The following is a 25616-nucleotide window of genomic DNA, read 5'->3' as shown; positions in this document are numbered from 1 at the left end:
GACACATCACTCCCTCCTATTGAAATGTTCTACAGCTCCCTAAACAAATCAGGTATAACTTTGGACGAATATAGACATTCTAAATTAGTATGGGAGGCTACAGGGTGTAGGACATTAAAAGACTACCTCCTCATTTATTTGAGGTGTGATGTAGGATTACTGGCTGACATTTTTACACACCACAGGGCAATTCTAAATGATATATATTCTTTAGAATTGACACACTATTGCAGCCTCCCAGGGTACTCCTACGACTGCTTCCTGAAAAGTAGCAGAATATCGCTGGAGTTAAGTGCAGATGTGACGTTGCACAATCTCTTATCACAAAACATACGAGGGGGTTTTACAACTGCAGTTAGGAGTTATGTCAGAGCTAACAACCGCTATGTCAACCCATCTTTTAACCCCCAGGAGGATAGGTCTTCATTCTTACTTTATCTCGACTTTAACAGCCTCTATGGGAGTTGTATGACTAGGAAATTGCCCCATGGGGGACTAAGGAGACTATCATCTGATGAGATGAACTCCTTCATTAGCGGGGGGAAGATAATGACAGAACAGCCTTTCTCTTCTAACAAAGGGTACTGGCTCTTAATTGACACCAAACTTTTAAGACCCGAAATAGCTAGACTAACAGACGATCTGCCCCTTTGTTTACACCATAGGGGAATAAGTATGGAGGATATCTCACCATTTAGTAGGGGACTTCTGGAAACAAATAACATCACACACCTCCCCCCAAAAAACATCAAACTGGTTGGAGATCATCTCCCCAAAAAACATTATTTCATATCTCTTCACCTTTTACAACTATTTATTGAGATAGGACTTGAAGTGGAAACAATACATGCAATTTACGAGTTCCACCAGTCAGATTTTATGGCAGAATTTGTTAACACCAACGTTAACAATAGAAATGCCTCCAGCAGTAATGATAGGAAAACACTCCTTCAAATTACTGACGAACAGTGTTTTTGGTAAAACGCTACTGAATCCAGCTCGTTATGCCATTGACACAAACTAGTGACTTCAGCTAGGGCCTTTTTACGAGAGGTGAAGAATCCCCGCTTTTAAACGAATGGTGCATTAGGCGACAATAAATTATTGTCTGTCAGTTCCAGACCATTCATTAAAATTACTCATCCTAATTACATTGGGTTCCAGATTCTTGAGCTAGCAAAATACAGCTTGTACCATTTTTGGTACAGGGTATCTTAAGAACCACTATTCAGATAGGGTACAACTGGTGTATAGTGATACAGACAGTTTCATTTTCACCTTACTAGCTGAAGATGTCTTTAATGAGATGGGGAAAGAACCCCTTAGTTTGTGGATGGATACGAGTAATTTTCCTGAAACTCACCCCTTGTATGATCCTTCTAAAAAGGGTGTTTTAGGGCTGTTAAAGTCAGAGGTGTCAGATAAACACATCCTTGAAGTTGTGGCACTCAAGCCCAAAATGTATAGTGTGCTTTTGCTTGACAATAAAAATTCCATCACCGCTAAGGGTATTCCCCGAGCTGTGCAAAGATCTTTAACACATAACCACTTTAAAGAGACCCTTCACAGTAATGGTGTAGTAAATACTTTTAATTACTCACAAATAAGAAACATAGGGGGCAGATGGCAACCACATTCAATACTAAGAGGGGTTTAAGTGCATTGATGATAAGCGCTTTTACCTAAATAAATACACTAGCCTAGCGTATGGTCACCCAGACATACCATCCGAGCCCCACCCCAACACCCTCAGTCCAAGGAATGTCCACCGAGAGTGAAGGTGGTGACGTCATTGAACCACAAGGAGAGGAATGGACAACACCCCACCAGCGAGAGTGAACCCTATGACGTCAGCAGTCAGTCACCTGAGGGAGGCGCACTACATCCCATTCACTCTCTGGGAGATGATGAGTCATTCATCTTCGTCCCGGGAGGAGGAGGAGGAGGGGGAGGGAAGACCCCACAACGGACTTGTGGGCGGAGAAGGAGAGGTCTTGTTAATAAATATTATGTGGGTGGAGATGACCTACAATACGACTATGTTTAACCCTATGTACTTTGATAATATAATCTATAAATCATCAGGATTATTTCTTTTTCTCCTTCTTTAAGTATAGAGGCTTAAAATATATCCAACTTAAAAACAACTAAGGGAGGCTGGTCCCTCTTACGGTACACTCAAGGTCATCAAGTATGAGGAGGGCTGGTGAGGGGGGACCGCCCCTACTGCGAGGATCCTGTTTTTACACCTGTCCCATAGGGGGAGGTGGGGGGTCGGGGGGGGGGTTGTGGGGGGGGGGGTAACTACCGCTCACCTGAGTGTTTATTATACAAATATACTGTCATACTTTTCTGTATAAATGAACATGAGCATGAACATAGCGACACATAATAGATACCTATCTTCACTATTTTACGATTGTTGCTGCCCACACCTTGGGCGACCTAATATGGGGTGGCTCTAAGTGGCACCCCGCCTCTGATTTTCTTATCTGATTACCCTTCATAGGCAGCTACTTTACTGTAAATGAACATGATCATAGTGGCACATAATAGATACCTATCTTCACTGTTTTTTCGACTGCTACCACTCACACCTTGGGTGACCTAATATGGAGTGGCACTATGTGGCTCCCCCGCTTCTGATTTCTATCTGATCTCCATACATAGGTGGCACACAGAGGCGCATTCTAATCTACTGCCGGGGACACACACAAGACTGAAGAGTCAGCCGGGTGACATACACAAGACTGAATAGTCAGCCGGGGGGGACACACACAAGACTGTAGAGTCAGCCGGGGGGACACACACGACTGAAGGGTCAGCCGTGGGGGGACACACAAGACTGAAGAGTCAGCCGGGGAACACACAAGACTGAAGAATCAGCACACATAACTCACCTCTGGAGGTTTCAGTACTATCAAACACTGAGGCCGTTGTCCAGAAGGTACTCTGCCACCGCCCCCGCGCCCACCAGGGCGGCGTAGTGCAGCAGCGTCACATCTGTCAGCGGTCAGCACAGCTAATGAACGCCTAGAAACGCTACATATTATGGCGCAAATGTTAATGTGGAAACTGTATTGATCTTGTTCGAAGTTTGAATGTCTAAAAGGAGAGGGGCTCCCCATGGATATCACGGGGAGGGTGGCTGGCATAGGTAACATTATTGGGAGGTGGCTGGCAGAGGTAACATCACGGGGAGGGTGGCTGGCATAGGTAACATTATTGGGAGGTGGCTGGCAGAGGTAATATCATAGGTAAGGTTGCTGGCAGAGGTAACATCATGGGGGGAGGGTGGCTGTCACCAGGAAGGTACTGGTAGACCTCAGATGTAGCAAAATGGAGAGCCCACAGGAGGAAGCATATGGAGGGAAGGGCCCTGCAAGTATCAGCCCTGGAAGACAGACGACAGACAGACAGCAGAGGGTATACCATATATATCAGAAATAAGAGCATGGGTGAGACAGCGCGACATAAAGGCTGGACGTTTTCAAGACGAAACGCTTAACTCACTATTCGTGTCGGTCCAGATGATGAGCTCGTTACCACTGTCATCCACTAATGCGTCCAGGGCTCGCTTGGTGTCATTTTTCAGCAGCAAGCGTTTGATCGACTTTCCTGCAAAATGCGATGTTTAGTATAACACTTTAGGGTAAAACATTCTTTGGGTTCTATTCGTAAAGACTATTTTGCATGTTTCACGAACTGCAAATGTGTTTGATTGTTGTAGGGTATAACGTATTCACTTAGCTGGGGTCACGACGTGTTAGTCATAATCGATACTTTTTCCGGCGTGGAGAGATAATAAATATTTGTACCTTTCTTGACGTGATTATGTTCACAGTTAAGACTTGAGATTCGCATCATTCACTCCCAGCCAGTACTGTAAATTAGCACCTATGTGATATAACTAGATGAATAGTTATATCATAACTGACGAGATATGACTATACTCTCATAGTTTGCAATTTTCTCGACCACTGCTGGACACCGGTTGTCGGGAGCTGCATCGTACACTCGAAGCTCGCACTATTAGTATTACTCATTCGGTCAAACGAAACCACCTAACCTAGCTCATGACAATGAACAAACGCAGTAACCAAACCCAGGACAAAGAATAAATGTTTTCTATCAGAGTGCAGCGGAAACAAGATTTAGGAGTCATGGTTGGTTGAGATCTTAAGCCAATTAATCAATGTATACATGCTCGAAATAAGGCATATAAGACGCTCGGATTTATTTCTAGCGTTAGTAATAAAAATGTAACGTTATTCTTCCACGTTATCATCCTCGTCTTAGGCTTCACGTAAATTGTGAAGGGCAGTTATGGTCTGAATAATTATAAAATGGATACATTTTCACTTGAAGGTGAACAGGGAAGGTAGAGAAAGGTCTGACAAATGTGAAGTGTATAAATGGATGAAAAGTTAACAAAAAAGGGATATTATAAGACGGTAAATGTATCGACATACAAAAAACACGAAACAATGTCCATAAGAATAGATTCAGAAAAGATCTGGGTAAATACTGGTTTGGAAAACAGTTGGAAATTGCTGAGTAACATATAAGACGTGGGACCGCTGGGTTGTTTCAAGCGTAAGTTAGACATATATATGAAGGAGACTGGGGGGAGGGGGGGTATAAATAAAAGCATTCTCATATTAGCCAATAGCCCATTTGTTTAATTCCTGTGTTTTTAAGTTTTTAACATAATAACATTCATGTGTGATAGATATACTCTCAGGTAGCTAGTGGTAGTGATGTTCCACACTTTGAACATTGTTTCTCCATCAGTTTTGTCAATTCCCTTCAGCAAATTGTAATTTATCGTCATATCTTCTCTATTCCTTCTTCCCTCGAGTGTAGAGAGGTCCAGTTCCCTCAGTGTATATCACAGCTCAGTCCCTCCCCTAGCTCAGTGCCCCTCAGTTCAGTCCCCCTTAGCTCAGCCCCTCTAGCTCAGGAACGAACCGTGTTGCAAATCATTGGATTTTTTATGTTTGTATGTTTCTTTAGGTGTGGATTTGTCCAAGTTTCTGGGGGATAACCGGATGTTTGCTAGTATGGCACATGCTGGCATTGTTATTCGGATGAATTTCGATTTATGTCTTATAATTTATCTTGTGCTATATTTGAGGTATTCTTGCTGCAATTCCTTTTATCATACACTTGTCTTTGCCAAGGTTTAAGATTTAGTAGTCATTTGTCAGACCCCTCTCTGCAGACCATCTCTACAAACCATGTACTGCTGTCTTCCTCAGTTTGGATTCATCGGCACTGCTGATCATCGTAAGCAAACACTGATAAGACTGGGCTTACTTCCTTTGTTGAATTGTTTATGTATATTAGGAAGAGGATGGGCCCCTAGTACCGACCCTTGTGATACACAACTCATTACCTCTCTCCATTCAGATTTTACTATGTTAAAAGTAATCTTACTATGTAACAAGCAATCATATGTCAAAAGTAATCTTACTATGTCAAAAGCTTTCAGGGAATGTAAGAATATTCAGTCTGTGGAGCTGTCTCTCCAGTTTTGTTGTTGACATCTTAATATATCTTGAGGTTATCTTGAGATGATTTCGGGGCTTTAGTGTCCCCGCGGCCCGGTCCTCGACCAAGATTCCACCCCCCAGGAAGTAGCCCGTGACATCTGACTAACACCCAGGTACCTATTTTACTGCTAGGTAACAGGGGTATAGGGTGAAAGAAACTTTACCCATTGTTTCTCGCCGGCGCCCGGGATCGAACCCTGGACCAGAGGTTCACAAGTCCAGCGTGCTGTCCGCTCGGCCGACCGACTCCCATAGAACCATAAGTTGGCCAAGTAGTATTTTCCTTGGCTGAATCTATGTTAAGGTTTGTTAATAACATTCAAACGATCTAAGAGCTCTGGCAGCCTTCTTTTTATCACACACACTCTCTCTCTAATATCTTTCAAAAATACTTGTTAGCCATACCGCCCTGAAGTTTGTTGGCTTATGTCTTTCTTTTATATTTATATAGGTTATACACCTTTAGCCTCTTTCCAAATTTCAGGCCGTTCTCCAACTTCTAATGAGGAGTTGAAGACTATACCAAGAGACCCACATAATGCTTCAGATGCCTCTTATAGGATCCATGGTGAGATATAGTCAGTCCTGTGGCTTTCATCATGTCCAACTCCTTTAATTGTTTCATTACTTCCTATGGGGTTACTTCTACTTTAATCAATCTTAATTCTATAGGTTCCATTAGAAATCGTAGATCTAGAAACAGGTTTGGTTCTGTCATAAAAAATTATCTGAAAATTGTATTGTATTCTTTGCACACTTCCTTATTATTCGCTATGTGGCTTCTTGGCTTTAGTGGTGTCAGTTCACTTGTTTATTTTACCGACATGTGCCTTTATAATTGTCTAGGCTTATCACTGGACTTGTATTCTGTATCGTTCTCATTCTGCTTCTAAGCTTCTTCCAAATTCCTGTGACTCAATTCCTCTCTCTTGAGTGCATGTTGAGGATCGTCTCTGTTCTGAGCTTTTTGTATTTCTTCCCTGTCCATTTATTTTTCTTTTTTGCCTCCAAGCATTGTCTGTTAAACCACAGCCATTTTTTTCTGTTGGCTCCTTTATCTCTTAGACGTAATATAACACTGTTACATTTAACCTAACCCAGTAAAAGGTCTCTTGAGTTCCAATAGTTTATTTATCCTCCAATTTCTTAGCATTTGGTAGTTATGATGTCCATTATGCCGTGAGTTTTTTTATTGTAAAGCATTACCATGGTATTCACTGTAATGCTTCCTTAACCTTCTGGTACTCGCATTTATGGAGACCTAGTCTTACACTTTCCTCTTTTCTTCCCTTTACAACAGCTACATACCAACTACATCATCGAAGAACAACACCCACTGATCCCTTGCCCCCTTTGGTCACTGGCTCCACTGGTCACTGGCCCCACTGGTCACTGGCCCCCACTGGTCACTGGCCCCATCTGGTTCACTGGCCCCCACTGGTCACTGGCTCCCCACTGGTTACTTGCCCCCACTGGTCACTGGCCCCCCTCTGTCCACTGGGCCCCCACTGGTCTCTGGTCCCTCTGGTCACTGGCCTCCCACTGGTCACTGGCCCCTCTGGTCACTGGCTCCACTGGTCACTGGCCCCCACTGGTCACTGGCCCCCACTGGCCACTGGCCCCCCACTGGTTACTTGCCCCCACTGGTCACTGGCCGTACTGATCACTGGCCCCCTCGGGTTACTAGCCCCTTCTGGTCACTGGCCCCAACTGGTCACTGGTCCCACTGGTCACTGTCCCACTGGTCACTGGTCACCACTGGTAACTGGCCCCCTCACTAATCACAGGCCCCCACTGGTCACTGCCCCCACTGGTCACTGGCCCCAAACTGGTCACTGGCCCCCACTGGTCACTGGCCCCACTGGTCACTGGCCCCAACTGGTCACTGGCCCCACTAGTCACTGGCCCTCTCTGGTCACTGGTCCCCTCTGGTCACTGGCCCCCGACTGGTCACTGGCCCCACTGGTAACTGGCCCCAATGGTCACTGACCCCCAATGGTCACGGGCCCTACTTGTCACTTGCCTCACTGGTCACTGGCCCCCATTGGTTAATGGCCCCACTGGTCACTGGCCCCCATTGGTTAATGGCCCCACTGGTCACTGGCTCCCATTGGTTAATGGCCCCACTGGTCACTGGCCCCCATTGGTCAATGGCCCCACTGGTCCAACCGTCCTCGCACTTTCGTATAGTCAATATTGACTTATTAAATACAATTATTACTTAACCTATTATAGGTATAGGTTAAGTAATAATTGTAATTACGAAGCAATAAGATGTTTGTCTTAACATACTAAGAAGGTTAGGTAAGGTCGGTGTTTTCTATGAAGCATTTCAAGGTAAACTAAAATATTCACAATAAATTAGTCACATATGCACTTATTTAATAAGTCAATATTGACTGTAAGAAAGTGCGAGAACGGGTTGACTGGTCACTGGCCCCACTGGTAACTGGCCCCCCACTGATCACAGGTCCCCCACTGATCACAGGCTCCCCACTGATCACAGGCCCCCCACTGGTCACTGGCCCCCACTGGTCACTTGCCCCATTGGTCAATGGCCCCCACTGGTCACTAGCCCCCCCCACCGGTCACTGACCCCCCACTGGTCACTAGCTTCCCCCCCCCCCCACTGGTAACTGGCCCCACTGGTCACTGGCCCCACTGGTCACTGGCCCCCACTGGTCACTGGCCCACCACTAGTAACTGGCCCCAACTGGTCACTGGTCCAAATGGTCACTGGCCCCCACTGGTCACTGGCCCCCTGGTCACTGGCCCCCACTGGTCATTGGCCCCCACTGGTCACTGGCCCCCACTGGTCACTGGCCCCCACTGGTCACTGGCCCACCACTAGTAACTGGCCCCAACTGGTCACTGGCCCTAATGGTCACTGGCCCCCACTGGTCACTGGCGCCACTGGCCACTGGCCACACTGGTCACTGGCCCCCCACTGGTCACTGGCCTCACTGGTCACTGGCCCCTCTGGTCACTGGCCCCCTCTGGTCACTGGCCCGACTGGTCACTGGCCCCTCTGGTCACTGGCCCCCCCCACTCGTCACTGGCCCCCCACTCGTCACTGGCCTTACTGGTCACTGGTCTTACTGATCACTGGCCCCACTGGTCATTGACTCCCCTCTGGTCACTGGCCCCCTACTGGTCACTGGCTCCCCTCTGGTCACTGGCCCCCTCTGGTCACTGGCCCCCTCTGGTCACTGGCCCCCTCTGGTCACTGGCCCCCCACTGGTCACTGGCTCCCCTCTGGTCACTGGCCCCCTCTGGTCACTGGCCCCCCACTGGTCACTGGCCCCAGTGGTCATTGGCTCCCCACTGGTCACTGGCCCCCCACTGGTCACTGGCCCCTTATTGTCACTGGCCCCCTCTGGTCACTGGCCCCCTCTGGTAAATGGCCCCCTACTGGTCACAGGCCCCACTGTTCACTGGCCCCAATTGGTCACTGGCCCCACTAGTCACTGGCCCTCTCGGGTCACTGGCCCTCTCCGGTCACTGGCCCCCCACTGGTCACTTGCCTCCTCTGGTCACTGGCCCCACCACTGGTCACTGGCCCTCCACTGGTCACTGGCCCCCCCTCTGGTCAATGGCCGCCCCCCACTGGTCACTGGCCCCACTGGTCACTGACCCCTTCTGATCAATGGCCCCTAACTGGTCACTGGTTCCCCTCTGGTCACTGGCCCCCCACTGGTCACTGGCCCTCTCTAGTCACTGGCCCCCTACTGGTCACTGGCCCACCATGATCAATGTCCCCTAACTGGACACTGGCCCTCCTCTGGTCACTGGCCCCCCAATGGTCACTGGCCCCCACTGGTCACTGGCCCCCACTAATCACTGGCCCCCACTGGTCACTGGCCCCCACTGGTCACTGGCCCCCCTCTGGTCACTGGCCCCCCACTTGTCACTGGCCCCCCTCTGATCACTGACCCCCTCTGGTAACTGGCTCCCCACTGGCCACTGGCCCCATCTGATCACTGACCCCCTACTGGTCACTGGCCCCCTTTGGTCACTGGCCCCCCACTGGTCACTGGCCACCCACTAGTCTCTGGCCCCTCTCCGGTCACTGGCCTCCTATTGGTCACTGGCCCTCTCTAGTCACTGGCCCCCTCTGGTCACTGGCCTCCTATTGGTCACTGGCCCTCTCTAGTCACTGGCCCCCTACTGGTCACTGGCCACCTCTGATCACTGGCCCCCCACAGGTCACTGGCCCCCTCACTGGTCACTGGCGCTTTCTAGTCACTTGCCCCCCTCTTATCACGGCATGGCCCCCCACTGGTCACTGGCCGCCTCTGGTCCCTTTCCCCCACTGATGACTGCCCCCCACTGGTCACTGGCCTCCATCTGGTCACTGGTCTTCCCCTGGCCACTGATCCTCTCTGGTCACTGGTCCCCCCACTGGGCACTGGCCCCCCCCCACTGGTCACTGGCCACAAACTGGTCATTGGCCCCTTCTGGTCACTGCCCCCCATGACCCCACAGGTCAATGGCCCTTAACTGGTCACTGGCCCCCCACTGGTCACTGCCCCCCTCTGGTCACTGGCCTCCTCTGGTCACTGGCCCCCACTGGTCACTGGCCCCCACTGGTCATTGGCCCCCCTCTGGTCACTGACCCCTCTTGGTCACTGGCCTCCTCTGCCACTGTGTCCCTCTGGTCACTGGCCTCCTCTGTCACTGGCCCCCACTGGTCACTGGCCCCCACTGGTCACTGGCCCCCCACTGGTCACTGGCCACCCACTAGTCTCTGGCCCCTCTCCGGTCACTGTCCCCCTTCTGATCGCAGGCTTCCCACTGGTCACTGGCCCTCTCTAGTCACTGGCCCATTACTGTTCACTGGCCCCCCTCTGATCACTGGCCCCCCACTGGTCACTGGCCCCCTCTGGTCACTGGCCTCCTATTGGTCACTGGCCCTCTCTAGTCACTGGCCCCCTCTGGTCACTGGCCTCCTATTGGTCACTGGCCCTCTCTAGTCACTGGCCCCCTACTGATCACTGGCCACCTCTGATCACTGGCCTCCACATGTCACTGGCCGCCTCACTGGTCACTGGCGCTTTCTACTCACTGGCCCCCCTCTTATCACGGCATGGCCCCCCCACTGGTCACTGGCCCCCTCTGGTCCCTTTCCCCCACTGATGACTGCCCCCCACTGGTCACTGGCCCCCATCTGGTCACTGGTCTTCCCCTGGGCACTGATCCTCTCTGGTCACTGGTCCCCCCACTGGTCACTGGCCCCCCCACTGGTCACTGGCCACCCATTGGTCATTGGCCCCTCCTGGTCACTGGCCTCCTCTGTCACTGTGTCCCTCTGGTCACTGGCCTCCTCTGTCACTGGCCCCCACTGGTCACTGGCCCCCCACTGGTCACTGGCCACCCACTAGTTTCTGGCCCCTCTCCGGTCACTGTCCCCCCTCTGATCATTGGCCCCCCACTGGTCACTGGTCCCCTCTGGTCACTGGCCTCCTATTGGTCACTGGCCCTCTCTAGTCACTGGCCCGCTCTGGTCACTGGCCTCCTATTGGTCACTGGCCCTCTCTAGTCACTGGCCCCCATCTGGTCACTGGTCTTCCCCTGGGCACTGATCCTCTCTGGTCACTGGTCCCCCCACTGGTCACTGGCCCCCCCACTGGTCACTGGCCACCCACTGGTCATTGGCCCCTTCTGGTCACTGCCCCCCCCCATGGGTCACTGGCTCCCCACAGGTCAATGGCCCTTAACTGGTCACTGGTCCCCCTCTGGTCACTGGCCCCCACTGGTCACTAGCCTCCACTGGTCACTGGCTTCCCACTGGCACTTTCCCCTCACTGGTCACTGGTTCCCCTTTTGTTCACTGGCTCCCACTGGACACCGGCCCCCTCTTGTCACTGCCCCCCACTGGTCACTGGCCTCCCACTGGTCACTGGCTACCCACTAGTCCCTGGCCCCTCTCCGGTCACTGGCCCCCCTCTGATCGCAGGCCTCCCACTGGTCACTGGCCCTCTCTAGTCACTCGCCCCTTACTGGTCACTGGCCCCCCTCTGATCACTGGTCCCCCACTGGTCACTGGCCCCATCTGGTCACTGGCCCCCCACTGGTCACTGGCCCACCTAACTGGTCACTGGCCCCCTTTTGGTCACTGGTCCTCCACTGGTCACTAGTCCTCTCTGGTCACTGGCCCCCACTGGTCACTAGCCACCCTGTGGTCACTGGCCCCCCACTGGTCACTGGCCCCCTCTGGTCACTGGCCCCCCACTGGTCACTGGCCCCAACTGGTCACTAGCCCCCACTGGTCACTGGCCCCCCACTGGTCACTGGCCCCCTCTGGTCACTAGCCCCCACTGGTCACTGGCCACCTACTGGTCACTGGCCCCCTCTGGTCACTGGCCCCAACTTGTCACTGACCCCAACTGGTCACTAGCCCCCACTGGTCACTGGCCCCCTCTGGTCACTGGCACCCCACTGGTCACTGGCCCCCTCTGGTCACTGGCCCCCACTGGTCACTAGCCCCCACTGGTCACTGGCCCCCATCTGGTCACTGCCCCCCACTTGTCACTGGCCCCCAATAGGCATTGGCCCCCTTCTGGTCACTGCCCCTCTCTGGTCTTTGTCCTCCTCTGTCACTGGTCCCCACTGGTCACTAGCCCCCCTATGGTCACTGGCCCCCACTGGTCACTGGCCCCCACTGGTCACTGGCCCCCACTAGTCACTGGCCCACATTGGTCACTGGCCCCCCACTGGTCACTGGCCCCCTCTGGTCACTGGCCCCCTCTGGTCACTGACCCCCCATTGGTCACTGGCCTAACACTGGTCACTGGCCCTCACTGGTCACTGGCCCCCTACTGGTCATTTTCCACCCTCTGGTCACTGCCCCCCTCTGGTCACAGCAGTTCTCTTAATTGTCACTGGCCTCCTCGGGTCACTGGCCCCCACTGGTCACTGGCCACCACTACTGGCCCCCACTGGTCACTGACCCCACTGGTCACTAGCTCCCAACTGGTCCCTGGCACCCACTGGTCACTGCCCCCCTCTGGTCACAGGCCCACACTGGACACTGGGCCCCACTGGTCACTGGCCCCCACTGGTCACTGGCCCCTACTGGTCACTGGCCCCTATCTGCTCACTGGCTCCACTGGTCACTGGCCCCCCTCTGGTAACTGGCGGTCTTCTCTGGTCACTGTCCCCTCTGGTCACTCGCCTCCTCTAGTCACTGGCCTCCTCTGGTCACTGGCCCCCCACTGGTTACTAGCCCTCGACTGGTCATTGCCCCCTCTGGTCACTGCCCCCATATGGTGACTGGCCCCATCTGGTCAATGGCATCCCACTGGTCACTGGCCCCCACATGTCACTGACCCCCTTTGGTTACTGCCCCCCTCTAGTCACTGGCCCCCCACTGGTCACTGGCTCTTCACTGGTCACTATAGCCCTCCATTGGTCACTGCCCCCTCTTGTCACTGGCCCCCTCTGGTCACTGGTCCCTTCTGGTCACTGGCCCCTACTGGTCACTGGCCCCCTACTGGCCACTGGCCCCCACTTGTCACTGGCCCCAGCTAGTCACTGGCCCCCACTGGTCACTGGCTTCCCACTGGTCACTAGCCCTGCATTGTACACTGGCCCCCTCTTGTCACTGGTCCCCTCTGGTCACTGCCCCGCTCTTGTCACTGGCCTCCTCTAGTCACTGGCCCCTTCTGGTCACTGGCCGCCACTGGTCACTGGCCCCCTACTGGCCACTGGCCCCCACTTGTCACTGGCCCCCGCTAGTCACTGGCCCCCACTTGTCACTGGCTTCCCACTGGTCACTAGCCCTCCATTGTATACTGGCCCCCCTCTGGTCACTGGCCCCCTCTGGTCACTGGCCCCCTCTGGTCACTGCCCCCCTCTTGTCACCGGCCTCCTCTAGTCACTGGCCCCCATTGATCACTGACCCCCTCTGGTCAATGGCCCCCACTGGTCACTGCCCCCCTCTGGTCACTTGCGTCACTGGTCTCTAGCTCCCATTGGTCACTGGCCCCCCACTGGCCACTGGCCCCCCACTTTTCACTGGCTCTCCATTGGTACCTAGCACCCACTGGTCACTGGCCCCCCACTAGTCACTGATGCCCTCTGGTCACTGCTCCTCCACTGGTCACTGGCCCCCCTCTGGCAACTGGCCCCACTAGTCACTGGCCCTCTCTTGTCACTTGCCCCCTAATGGTCACTGGCCCCTCTGATCACTGGCCCCCACTGGTCACTGGCTCCCCCTCTGATCACTGCCCCTCACTTGTCTCTGGCACCCTAATGGTCACTGGCCCCTCAACGGTCACTGGCCTCTCACTGGTCACTGACCCTCCCACTGGTCACTGCCCCCCCAATAGTCACTGGCCCCCCATTGGTTACTGGCCCCCCCCTGGTCACTGGCCTCCTCTGGTCACTGGTCCCCACTGGTTACTGGCCCCCACTGGTCACTGGCCCCCCTCCTGGTCACTGGCCTTCTCTGTCACTGGCCCTACTCGTCACTGCCCCTCCATTGGTCACTGGCCCCCACTTGTCACTGGCCCCCACTGGTAACTGGCCCCCATTGGTCACTGCCGCTCTCTGGTAACTGGCCTTCACTGGTCTCTGGCCCCCCACTGGTCACTGGCCCCCACTGGTCACTGGCCCCCTCTGGTCACTGGCCCCCCACTGGTCACTGGCCCCCCAACGGTCACTGGCCCCCCTCTGATCACTGGGTCCCTCTGTTCACTGGCTCCATACTGGCCACTGGCCACCCTCTCTTCACTGGCCCCCACTGGTCACTGGGCCCCCTTTGGTATCTGGCCCCCACTGGTCACTGGCCCCCTCTGATCACTGGCCCTCTCTGGTCACTGGCCCCCACTGGTCACTGGCCCCCTCTGGTCACTGGCCCCCCTACTGATCACTGGCCCTCTCTGTTCACTGCTCCCCTCTGGTCACTGCCCCCCCCACTGGTCACTGCACCCCCCCCCCTTTGGTTACTGGCTTCCACTGGTCACTGGCCCTCCACTGATTACTGGCCCCCACTTGTCACTGGCCCCCCCCCCTCTGGTCACTGGCCCCCACTGGTAACTGGCCCCCTCTGGTCACTGGCCCCCACTGGTCACTGGCCTCCCACTGGTCACTGGCCCTCCACTGGTCACTGTCCCCCCACTGGTCACTGGCCCTCCACTGGTCACTGGCCCCCACTGGCCACTGGCTCCCTCTGGTCACTGGCCTCCACTGATCACTGGCCCCCCACTGGTCACTGGCCCCCCACTGGTCACTGGCCCTCCACTGGTCACTGGCCCCCACTGATCACTGGTCCCCCATTGGTCACTGGCCCGCCCCTTCTTGTCATTGGCCCCCTCAGGTTACTGGCCCCGCAATGGTCACTGGCCCCCACTGGTCACTGCCCCCTCTAGTCACTGGCCCCGCACTGGTCACTGGCCCCCCTCTGGTCACTGGCTTCCACCGGTCACTGGCCCTCTACTGATCACTAGCCCCCACTGGTCACTGGCTCCCACTTGTCACTGGCCCCCCTCTGGTCACTGACCCCCACTGATCACTGGCTCCCCACTGGTCACTGGCCTCCCACTGGTCACTGGCCCTCCACTGGTCACTGGCGCCCTCTGGTCACTGGTCCCCTTTGGTCACTGGCCCCTACTGATCAATGACCCCCACTGGTCACTGGCCTCCCACTGGTCACTGGCCCTCCACTGGTTACTGTCCCCCCCCTGGTCACTGGCCCTCCACTGGTCACTGGCCCCCACTGATCACTTGCCCCTCATTGGTCTCTGGCCCCCCCCTCTGGTCACTGGCCCCTCTCTGGTTACTGGCCCCCCAATGGTCACTGGCCCCCAACTGGTCACTGGCCCCCTCTGGTCACTGCCCTCCACTGGTCACTGCCCCCCCATGTCACTGGCCCCCCACTCGTCACTGGCCCCTCTGGTCACTGGCCTCTCACTGGTCACTGGCCCCCTACTGGTCACTGGCCCCCCACTGGTCACTTCACCCCCACCAATCACTGGCCCCTAAATGATCACTGGCCCCTTACTGATCACTGGCCCCTTCTGCTCACTGGCCCTCCACTAGTCACTGTCCCTCCACTGGTCACTGGCTTTTCACTGGTCACTGGTCCCCCACTGGTCACTGCCCCCACTGGTCACTGGCCCCCACTGGTCACTGGCCCCCACTGGTCACTGGCCCCCACTGGTCACTTCCATCCCACTGGTCACTGCCCCCACTGGTCACTGGCCCCCACTGGTCACTGGCCCCCACTGGTCACTTCCCTCCCACTGGTCACTGCCCCCACTGGTCACTGGCCCCCACTGGTCACTTCCCTCCCAGTGGTCACTGGCCCCCCAATGGTCACTGACATCTCAAGTTAATGATATGAAGGTCCATTTCTCTTTGTATGAAGACCAAGTCTAATCATGCTAATTGGTCTTCACCGCTCCTGTGTGTTTCTTCCATAACATATTGTGGTAAGGAGGTCCTTTCTACAGTTTATACCAGTTTTGGTCCGTCATGTCTATCCTCACCTTCTCGAATTTCTTGAGTCCAAGTCAGTTTGCCCATGGTTGAAATCTCTCATTGCTAGCATCTTTGCTCTCACTCTATGTGATAATTCAACTATACTTTGTATGACATTTATTCAAGCCCTGCTTTTTCTCTTATATTCTTGTTTTGGATTATCTAGGCGATTGAAACACCTAGATAATTTCACAACCACTTTTTCTCCTTTCACTAAAATAATTATTGCAACATGGTTAGCATAATTGATTTCCTCAAAAATGATCTGTTTAAACCTGCTATTTCTTCTGATCAGCAGTGTCATTTCCCTTTCTCCCATCTGTTTTTATTCTCTTCCGGCCATTTAATATATTCTGAGAAATACTGAATTTGTGTTCACTTAATTTCTATTATCACTACTACATCGTTTTTTTCATGTCTTTCTTTTCTTTGTTTGCCTTTCCATCAGCATTAGTGCACTAGTATGTCAGGTGCTTCATGGATTATCGACATAGGCACTCCCAGGCTGTGGTAGGGGAATGAGTTTTCTTCGCGTCTAGAAGGAAAGGATAGGATGAAAGTAGTGGCTAGAGGAGAGAGTGGGTAGTGGTTAGTGGGATCATTGGTAAAGGGGAAAGACTGTGGGTACGGGTTAAAGATGTGTGTTTTGGAACTGGAATTAATGAGTTAGAGAGAAAGAATCCTTAGGAGTGTATGGAAAGGGAAATGTGAGTGAATTTGAGGGTGAGTGAACGTGAATATGAGTGAATTTGAGTGTGAGTTAATATGAGTGTGAGTGAACTTGAGTATGAGTGAATTTTGAGTGTGAGTGAACTTGAGTATGAGTGAATTTGTGTGTGGCTAAATTTGAGTGTGAGTGAATTTGAGTGTGGTTGAATTTGAGTGTGAGGTAATATGAGTGTGAGTGAACTTGAGTATGAGTGAATTTTGAGTGTGAGTGAACTTGAGTATGAGTGAATTTGTGTGTGGCTAAATTTGAGTGTGAGTGAATTTGAGTGTGAGGGAACTTAAGTGTGAGTGAATTTGAGTGTGAGTGAACTTTATTGTGAGTAAACTTTACTGTGAATGAACTTGAGTGTGAATTTGAGTGTAAGAAACTCGATTATATGTAAATATGAGTATGAGTACTCTTTAGTTTGAGTGAACTTGACTGTAAGTGTACTTGAGTGTGAATAAACTTGAGCGTGAGTGAACTTGACGGTGAATGAGCTTGAATGTTAATGAGCTTAGCTGTGGGTAAACTTGAGTGTGAGTGAACTTGGGAGTGAGTGAATTTGAGTTAGAGTAAATTTGATTATGAGAGAAATTGTCTGTGAATGAACTTGTGTCTGAGTGAAATTGAGTGAGGGTGAATACGATTCCATGTTTAGTTAAATGTGAGTGAAGTTAGTGAACACGAGTGGGAGTGAGCTTGAGTATTAATTAACACAAGCGTGTATGAGCTTAGTGTGAGTGAACACAAGCGTGTGTGAGTGAACACAAGCATGTATGAACTTAGTGTGAGTGAACACAAGCATGCATGAGCTTAAGTGTATGAGTTTGAAAGTGAGTGAAGTTGAGTGAAAGTGAAGATGAGTGAAAGTGAACAAGAGTGTAAGTGAACATGAGTGAGAGTGAACACTAGTATGAGTGAACTTGAGTGTGAGTGAACACGAAAATGAACAAACATGAAGGAGAGTGAATAATCCAGAGGTCATCATCCAGGACCTACATCACTGTGTGACCAACTCTTAACACAGTACAACGTGTCCTCCTGATAGCACGTCGCATTTTGACGTACACTCTACCTAAGGCCAAAAATCATCGTACTAGAAAAAGGTTCGCGAAATTGACATACTGTACCGTTTTCTGTTTTGGGTCCTCTGGTAGGTTAGGCAAAGGGAACTTTAGTACGACAGTACCCAAACGTTGGGAAATCTTAGGAGGACGGGCTGGTTAGCCTATCCATCCAAATACAATTATACTTTTATCTTTGACGTTAATATATCATTACTTCACTTACACATCTGTAAGTGAATAACGAGACGTTACGAGTGGAGTCCCGAAGGGGCCAATCCTTGGACCTATACTGTTTCTGATATATGTAAATGATCTCCCAGAGGGTATAGAATCCTTTCTCTCAATGTTTGCCGATGACGCAAAAAATATGAGGAGGATTGAAACTGAGAATGATAGGAGGCTACAAGATGACCTAGACAGACTGAGTGAATGGTCCAACAAATGGCTGTTGAAGTTCAACCCGAGTAAATGCAAAGTAATGAAACTAGGCAGTGGAACAGGAGGCCAGACACAGGATACAGAATAGGAGATGAAGTACTTAATGAAACGGACAGAGAGAAAGATCTAGGAGTTGATATCACACCAAACCTATCTTCTGAAGCCCACATAAAAAGAATAACGTCAGCGGCATATGCGAGGCTGGCTAACATCAGAACAGCGTTCAGTAACCTATGTAAGGAATCATTCAGAATCTTGTACACCACATATGTAAGACCAATCCTGGAGTATGCGGCTCCAGCATGGAGCCCGTACCTTGTCAAGCTCAAGACGAAGCTGGAAAAAGTCCAAAGGTATGTCACTAGACTAGTCCCAGAACTAAGAGGCATGAGTTACGAGGAAAGGCTGCGGGAAATGCACCTTACGACACTGGAAGACAGAAGAGTAAGGGGAGACATGATCACAACCTACAAAATCCTCAGGGGAATTGACCTGGTAAACAAGGATAAACTATTCAACACTGATGGGACGCGAACAACGGGACACAGGTGGAAACTGAGTACCCACATGAGCCACAGAGACGTTAGAAGGAACTTTTTCAGTGTCAGAGTAGTTAACGGATGGAATGCACTAGGCAGTGATGTGGTGGAGGCTGACTCTATACACAGTTTCAAATGTAGATATGATAGGCTCAGGAATCTGTACACCAGTTGATTGACAGTTGAGAGGCGGGACCAAAGAGCCAAAGCTCAACCCCCGCAAGCACAAATAGGTGAGTACAAATAGGTGAGTACATCTGTTAACCAACAGAAAGGAGGAATATTTTAAGTGCTGTAATAATAAAAAACTTTTTTTTTCTTAAATAAGTATAATTTTTGTTATGTATAGATTGTTTAAGAATAGTTAGGCCTGGGAATGGTTAGATAAGGTGTTTTGGTGTCGTTGACTTAGTGTTTGCAGTAGAGACTGGAGGTGAATGAAGCAAGTCTCGAATCATAACTTTGAGCACAGTAAGTTTCACAAAAGTACAAAATATGGACTATCGCAAACTGAGTGAGTACATATGTAGTACATATATATCGTAAACATGCATGCTGTATGTTTGAATGTTGCGCTGCCACATAAAACTCACTATTCATCGTGTTCAAACTGTTCTCGATACGTTTTGTTCACTTCCTGTGTTTGAAGTTCTGCTCTCTCACTAGTCTATATTCACAAATAACTCTCAATAAAACTTCAAACGCCCAACCAGTTCCACCTTTCATCTTAATATTTTACGCTACTCTAATATAATGCAATATTAATGCACTTGTCTTTACTGTTTTTATTATAAAGCTGGGACTAGCAGAGCGGGAGGATGATATATATGGCAGTGAACTAGCACACTCACCTGTGAGGGCAGAGTTTACGACAGGAGCCAGGTGTGTGAGGCAGACTGCCACCCACACCATCAACATGCCCCGCGCCATCACCACTGACGTGGCTGCTGCTGCTTCTACTGCTGGCGCTGCTGCTTCTACTGCTGGCGCTGCTGCTTCTACTGCTGGTGCTGCTGCTTCTACTGCTGGTGCTGGTACTGCTGGTGCTGCTGCTTCTACTGCTGGTGCTGGTACTGCTGGTGCTGCTGCTTCTACTGCTGGTGCTGCTGCTTCTACTGCTGGTGCTGCTGCTTCTACTGCTGGTGCTGCTGCTTCTACTGCTGGTGCTGGTACTGCTGGTGCTGCTGCTGCTGCTGCTGCTGCTGCTGGTGGTACTGCCGCTCCTGCTGCTGGTACTGCTAGTGGTGGTGGTGCTGCTGCTGATGTTGGAACTGCTGGAGGTGCTGCTGCTACTGTTGCCACTGTTGTTGCTGCTGCTGGTACTGATGGTGCTGTTACTAATGCTAGTGATGCTCCTGGGGCAGCTGCCAGTGCTCCTGGTGGTGTTTACATATGGAAATCGCTGCCAGTACTGCAATATAGCATTTGTTACTTGAAAATAGCATCAACAGAGTCAACATAAATGAAACACTTGACAAAAGGCTGCCATAAACACAATTAACTAGAGGCTGTCATCAACACAACTGACTAAAGGCTGCCATCAACACACTTAACTTAAGGCGGTCATCATCACACTTAACTTAAGGTTGTCATCAACACACTTAACTTAAGGTTGTCATCAACACACTTAACTTAAGGTTGTCATCAACACACTTAACTAAAGGCTGTCATCAACACACTTAACTAAAGGCTGTCATCAACACACGGAACTAAAGGCTGTCATCAACACACTTAACTATAGGCTGTCATCAACACACTTAACTAATGGCTGTCATCAACACACTTAACTAAAGGCTGTCATTAACACACTTTATAAAAGGCCACAGTATTGTGGTTAAGAAATCCCAGGTTTAACAGACAAATGCTCGATTCAAAATGGGAGACAGAGCTGGAGTATGTAAAATTTTTGGCTTATCAACAGAGGAAAAAATTAACAGGATAGCATACATACACACACGTTACCACGATAACACACACACACACAAGGAAGTAATGTCCATAGTGAGGGAGGTAGTCATGAAAGCAGCCCCCTCACAGGAAGCAGCAAAGGCCACTAGTCAGCTGCTGGAAAGAAAAAGATCAGTGGTAGCTGTGGGCATTAGTATGTAGTAAGCAGGAAGGCTTCAATAGGACAGAATGAAACGATAAGGACAGAGCAGCAGCGAATGAAATATTAAGAAGGCTAGAGAGATGGAAAGGACTGAACATTGAATTGAGAAAGTTTTCAGGATGGGCTGGTACAACGAGGACAGAGACTGTTTGTTAAAGATAATGTTTGCAAACAAAGCCCCAAAGGAGAAGATTCTAACAAGGAAGAGCCACCTGCAATATGTGGGAGAATTAAAAAAAGTATTCCTCCAGAGGGACATTATGAGGGAGGAGAGAGCCATAGCTGCAGAAGAAAGGAAGAAGCGCAGAGTGAGAGGAGAAAACCAGGAAAACACAGCTTCCAACACAACATCCCCAGGGGTGAGGGGGAACCCACAACCAGCAACCCAGTACCACCAGAGGGGAAGGCAACTCCACAACCCTCATCTCCATAGAAACCCCCCTACCCCAAACACTCCCTGCCCCCACTCAAATGTTCAGCCAACTCTCCCTCCCCCCTCACCCGACTCCCACCCTGCTACCCCTCCCCTACTCCCACCATGTCCTCCCTTCCCCCCTTTCCCCCACTGTCGTCCCTCCCCCTTCATCCCATACCTCCCTGTCCCCCCCATCACTTGACCCCCCACCCCTCACTCCACTATCCTCTGAGACCCCGTTACCGACCCCACAAATCCTCACGCCCATGGAACAGCTTGACCCATCAGCTGAATGCTTACCAAGAAGGGACAGAAGAAAGTGAGTCTCAAGGCAATGTACACTAACAATGATGGGATTACAAATAAAACAAATGAACTTGGAGAATGGATACTTGAAGAAAACCCAGACATAATAGCACTCACAGAAACAAAGCTAACGAAAACCATAACAAATGCAGTGTTTCCACAGGACTACTGTGTTGTGAGGGAAGACAGAGAAGGAAGAGGAGGTGGTGGTGTAGCTCTGCTGGTAAGAAAAGGCTGGGATTTTGAGGAGATGATTATTCAGGGCTGTGAAGGTTTCAGTGACTACATAAAAGGTGCAATAGCAACTGGAGAACAAAAAATTATAGTCGCAGTCATATATAACCCGCCATCAAATGACAGAAGACCCAGACAGGAATATGATAGAAACAACATGGCCACCATTAACATAATAGAGAGAACAGTGTCTCTTGGTAGTAGGAATGGATCTGGACTACTAATTATGAGGGACTTCAACCACAGGAAGATAGATTGGGAGAGCAGAGGCCCTAATGGAGGACAAGATACATGAAGAGCTAAGCTGCTGGATGCCGCCACAAGAAACTTTCTAAGCCAACACATCAAGGGACCGACAAGAATGAAAGGGGAGGATGAACCAGCTATGCTTCATCTGATATTTACCCTCAATGAGTTGGATATAAGGAAAAATAAGATGGAAGCCCCCTTGGGAATGAGTGATCACAGTGTATTGATCTTTGAGTACTTAGTAGAGCTTGGACTTATCTCCCCCAAAAAAGAACTAGAAAACAAAAAGGCTGGCATACCGAAAGGGGAATTATGAAGGGATGAGAAGTTTCCTATGGGATATACGTTGGGACACAGACCTCAAAGCTAAGTCTGTACAAGACATGATGGACTATGGCACCCAAATGTGTCAGGAGGCAGTAAACAGGTTTATCCCGGCCCAAAGGGAAAAATCCGAGAAGCAAAATAAGAATGCATGGTGTAACAGGTTATGTATGGAAGCAAAGGAACTGAGCAAAAGGGCGTGGAGCAACTTCCGAAATAACAGAACACCAGAAAGCAGAGAGAGATACCAGAGAACCAGGAATGAGTATGTTAGTGTGAGCAGGGAAGCAGAGAATAATTATGAAAATGATCTAGCAAGCAAAGCCAAGACTGATCCAAAACTACTCCACAGTCACACCAGGTAATGAAACGTACAACAAGCAAAGACAGTTATACAGAGAATGACAAAGATATGTGTGAAGAACTCAACAAGAGGTTCCAGGAGGTCTTCACAATAGAACATGGTGAGGTCACTGCTCTAGGAGAGGGGGCAGTAAACCAGGTGGCTTTGGAGGGGTTCAAAATTACGAGAGATGAGGTCAAGAGACACGTGTTGGATCGGGATGTGAGAAAGGCTGTTGGTCCAGACGGGATCTCACCATAGGTATTGAAAGAGTGTGCAGAGGCACTCTGCTTGCCACTCTCCATAGAGTATAGCAGGTCACTGGAGACGGGAGACCTACCAGAAATATGGAAAGTGGCTAATGTGGTCTCAATATACAAAAAGGGTGACAGACAAGAGGCACTGAACTACATGCCAGTGTCCTTAACTTGTATACCATGCAAAATGATGGAGAAGATCGTGATAAAAAATCTAGTAACACATCTGGAGATAAGGGACTTCATGACAAATCACCAACATGGGTTCAGGGAGGGTAAATCTTGCCTTACTGGCTTAATAATACCTACGATCAGGTGACAAAGATTAAGCAAGAACGAGAAGGCTGGGCGGACTGCATTTTTTTGGAATGTCGGAAAGCCTTTGACACAGTCCCCCATAAGAGGCTGGTATATAAGCTGGAGAGACAGGCAGGAGTAACTGGTAAAGTGCTCCAGTGGATAAGGGAATACCTAAGCAATAGGAAGCAAGGAGTTACAGTGAGGGGTGAGAGGCAAGGGTTAGGTCAGGTTCACTTCCTTCAGTCCCTCTTCATATCCAATCCCATCCAACTTCGGGACTAGCCTCGTCGCAAATTTGTTTAACCTTTACCAGTTTCCTAAAGTGTTTCTTTTGGTGGAGGCTTCATGATTGAGCTGCATACTCCAGTGGATGGAGAATACAGTGGATGGGGCTCCACTCTGTGCGACGCCGAAGTTTCCGCTCCAGACTACTTCCGATTGTCCCACTTTCCAGACCCCATTCATCCCCAGGTCTACAGTACCTGCTACTGGTACGGGTGATGGCTTCAAACAGCTTCCATTTATGGGCTAATCATGCCCGTGCCACCTCTGGGTTGGCTTAATCTTTATCAATCAATCAAACATATCACACGACTTGATAAATATCCAGGACGGATCGAAACGTCGTTGTTTCTCCATTTTCTGATGTGTGGTTTGTTCATCATATCTTCAGCCACGTTATTGTGACTCACGTAACCCGTCCTCTTACAAGGTACGTCGTTTGTCGCTCGTATACGCTACGAACATATATCGACATAATTTAAAATGAAAATATAATTTCCAACTAAATTGATTGTTTTTTTTTCCAAAACATCAAGTTAACGGTCCTCTGGTAGGTTTGGATTGCAGGAAGTTTCCCTAAGGTTTCAAAACGTTATGAAAACCGTTAATTGAAAGTTTCCTGTCCTATTATATCAGCCTATGCCAGAGGACCCAAAACAGAAAACGGGACAGTACGTCACTTTCGTGAGCCGATTTCATTTTTAATTACGTCGATTTTTAGTCTGAGTGCAGATACTAGCGAAGAGCGACTTAATTTGTAAGAGAATGGGTTGTTGACAGAGTAAGATGCTTACTTGTGGCATCCATAAGGAGACTATGAAGCATAAAGTAAGCATCTTACTTCGTTTTATATATATATATATATATATATATATATATATATATATATATATATATATATATATATATATATATATATATATATATATATATATATATATATATATTTATTCAAGAGTTCTTAAATTCTTGTAAAGCCACTAGAACGCGAAGCATTTCGGACAGTTTCTTAATCTTAATTTTCCCTGGAATACGGCCCAACAAATTGTTTAAAACCAGGTATTCACTGCTGGATGAACACAGGCTACAATTAAGGATTGGCACCCAGTCAATCCTCTCCAGCCAGGATACGAATCCAGACCAAATAACTCGCAAAGCGCGGGCCAGTGTCTTATCACCGCGCCATGGGGACTGTTCTATTCTTCGATTTCCAACCTTCCTTTATTAAACAGCCTTGTCGTGTCTTCGAGTCGTCCCTTGTTATCTTCAAATGTCGCAAGAACCAGTTTAGTTTTTAAAGACTGTCTTGTGGAACAAGTTTTCCAGCATTCCTAATCTCTTTCTCCAATTTAACGCTTCGGGATCATATCCTGAACATACCTGCCTTTTACTTCAAAAACTTATTCAGTCCACCTCCTTGCAAGTTGACGATGCTTTTCTAACAGTACGTGAACACCAACGCTTTCTATCTTCTCTTCCCAGTGATCTATGCAATAACCCATTTCCCATCGCTTTTGACGCTGCCCATTTCCCCTCTTCCCACCACTTATCCACATTACACACTGCTCGCTTTTCCCTTTCCCACCACTCCACCACACTACACACAACAATATTTTGGCTAATCTGACTCTTCTGATTGTTACCTCCCTTACTTCGTCCCCTCTAAGCAGGAGCTTAGAACTTCTCGGACTTGGGCTCTCGTTTGTTATTTTCCCTGGTCCTCGCTGTGGCATTGTCCTCATTATTTCCTATGATAAGTTGTTCAATTCAAACAATTTTAACTCTAGTGCTCTTTCGGACCAGTCTTCCTTCAAGGGAGCATTTATTCCAAGTAGTCAAGTACTCTTGACTACTTGGAATAAGTACTACTTGACTACTTGTTTTCTAGGCAAGCTACGCTTACCCCTTTCCCTTTTCTTAACTTTCTTCTTATTCTGAACTTCATCCTATTATTAACTTCCGTCTTGCGTTTACCTTTTTATCTTATCTGCTCCTCTCCTCTC

At 49.9% G+C, this 25616-nt stretch overlaps 1 protein-coding gene across 1 annotated transcript in view; it reads right to left on the bottom strand.

Annotated features, from left to right (window-relative positions):
* Positions 1–2925: 2925 nt before the first annotated feature.
* Positions 2926–25616, bottom strand: part of LOC123751090 (uncharacterized) — a 270496-nt gene continuing 247805 nt past the window's right edge. Inside the window, exons 7-9 of the transcript XR_011229897.1 lie at positions 19645–20204; positions 3514–3618; positions 2926–3003 (exon numbers count right to left, since the gene is read on the bottom strand). The gene's annotated coding sequence lies outside the window, so the exon portion shown is untranslated. The remainder of the gene's footprint in view (positions 3004–3513; positions 3619–19644; positions 20205–25616) is intronic.

This window comes from Procambarus clarkii, chromosome 4, assembly GCF_040958095.1.
Source record: "Procambarus clarkii isolate CNS0578487 chromosome 4, FALCON_Pclarkii_2.0, whole genome shotgun sequence".
Lineage (NCBI taxonomy): Eukaryota > Metazoa > Arthropoda > Malacostraca > Decapoda > Cambaridae > Procambarus > Procambarus clarkii.
Note: the sequence above shows the minus strand (reverse complement) of the source record. Positions and strands in the feature narration are given on the sequence as shown.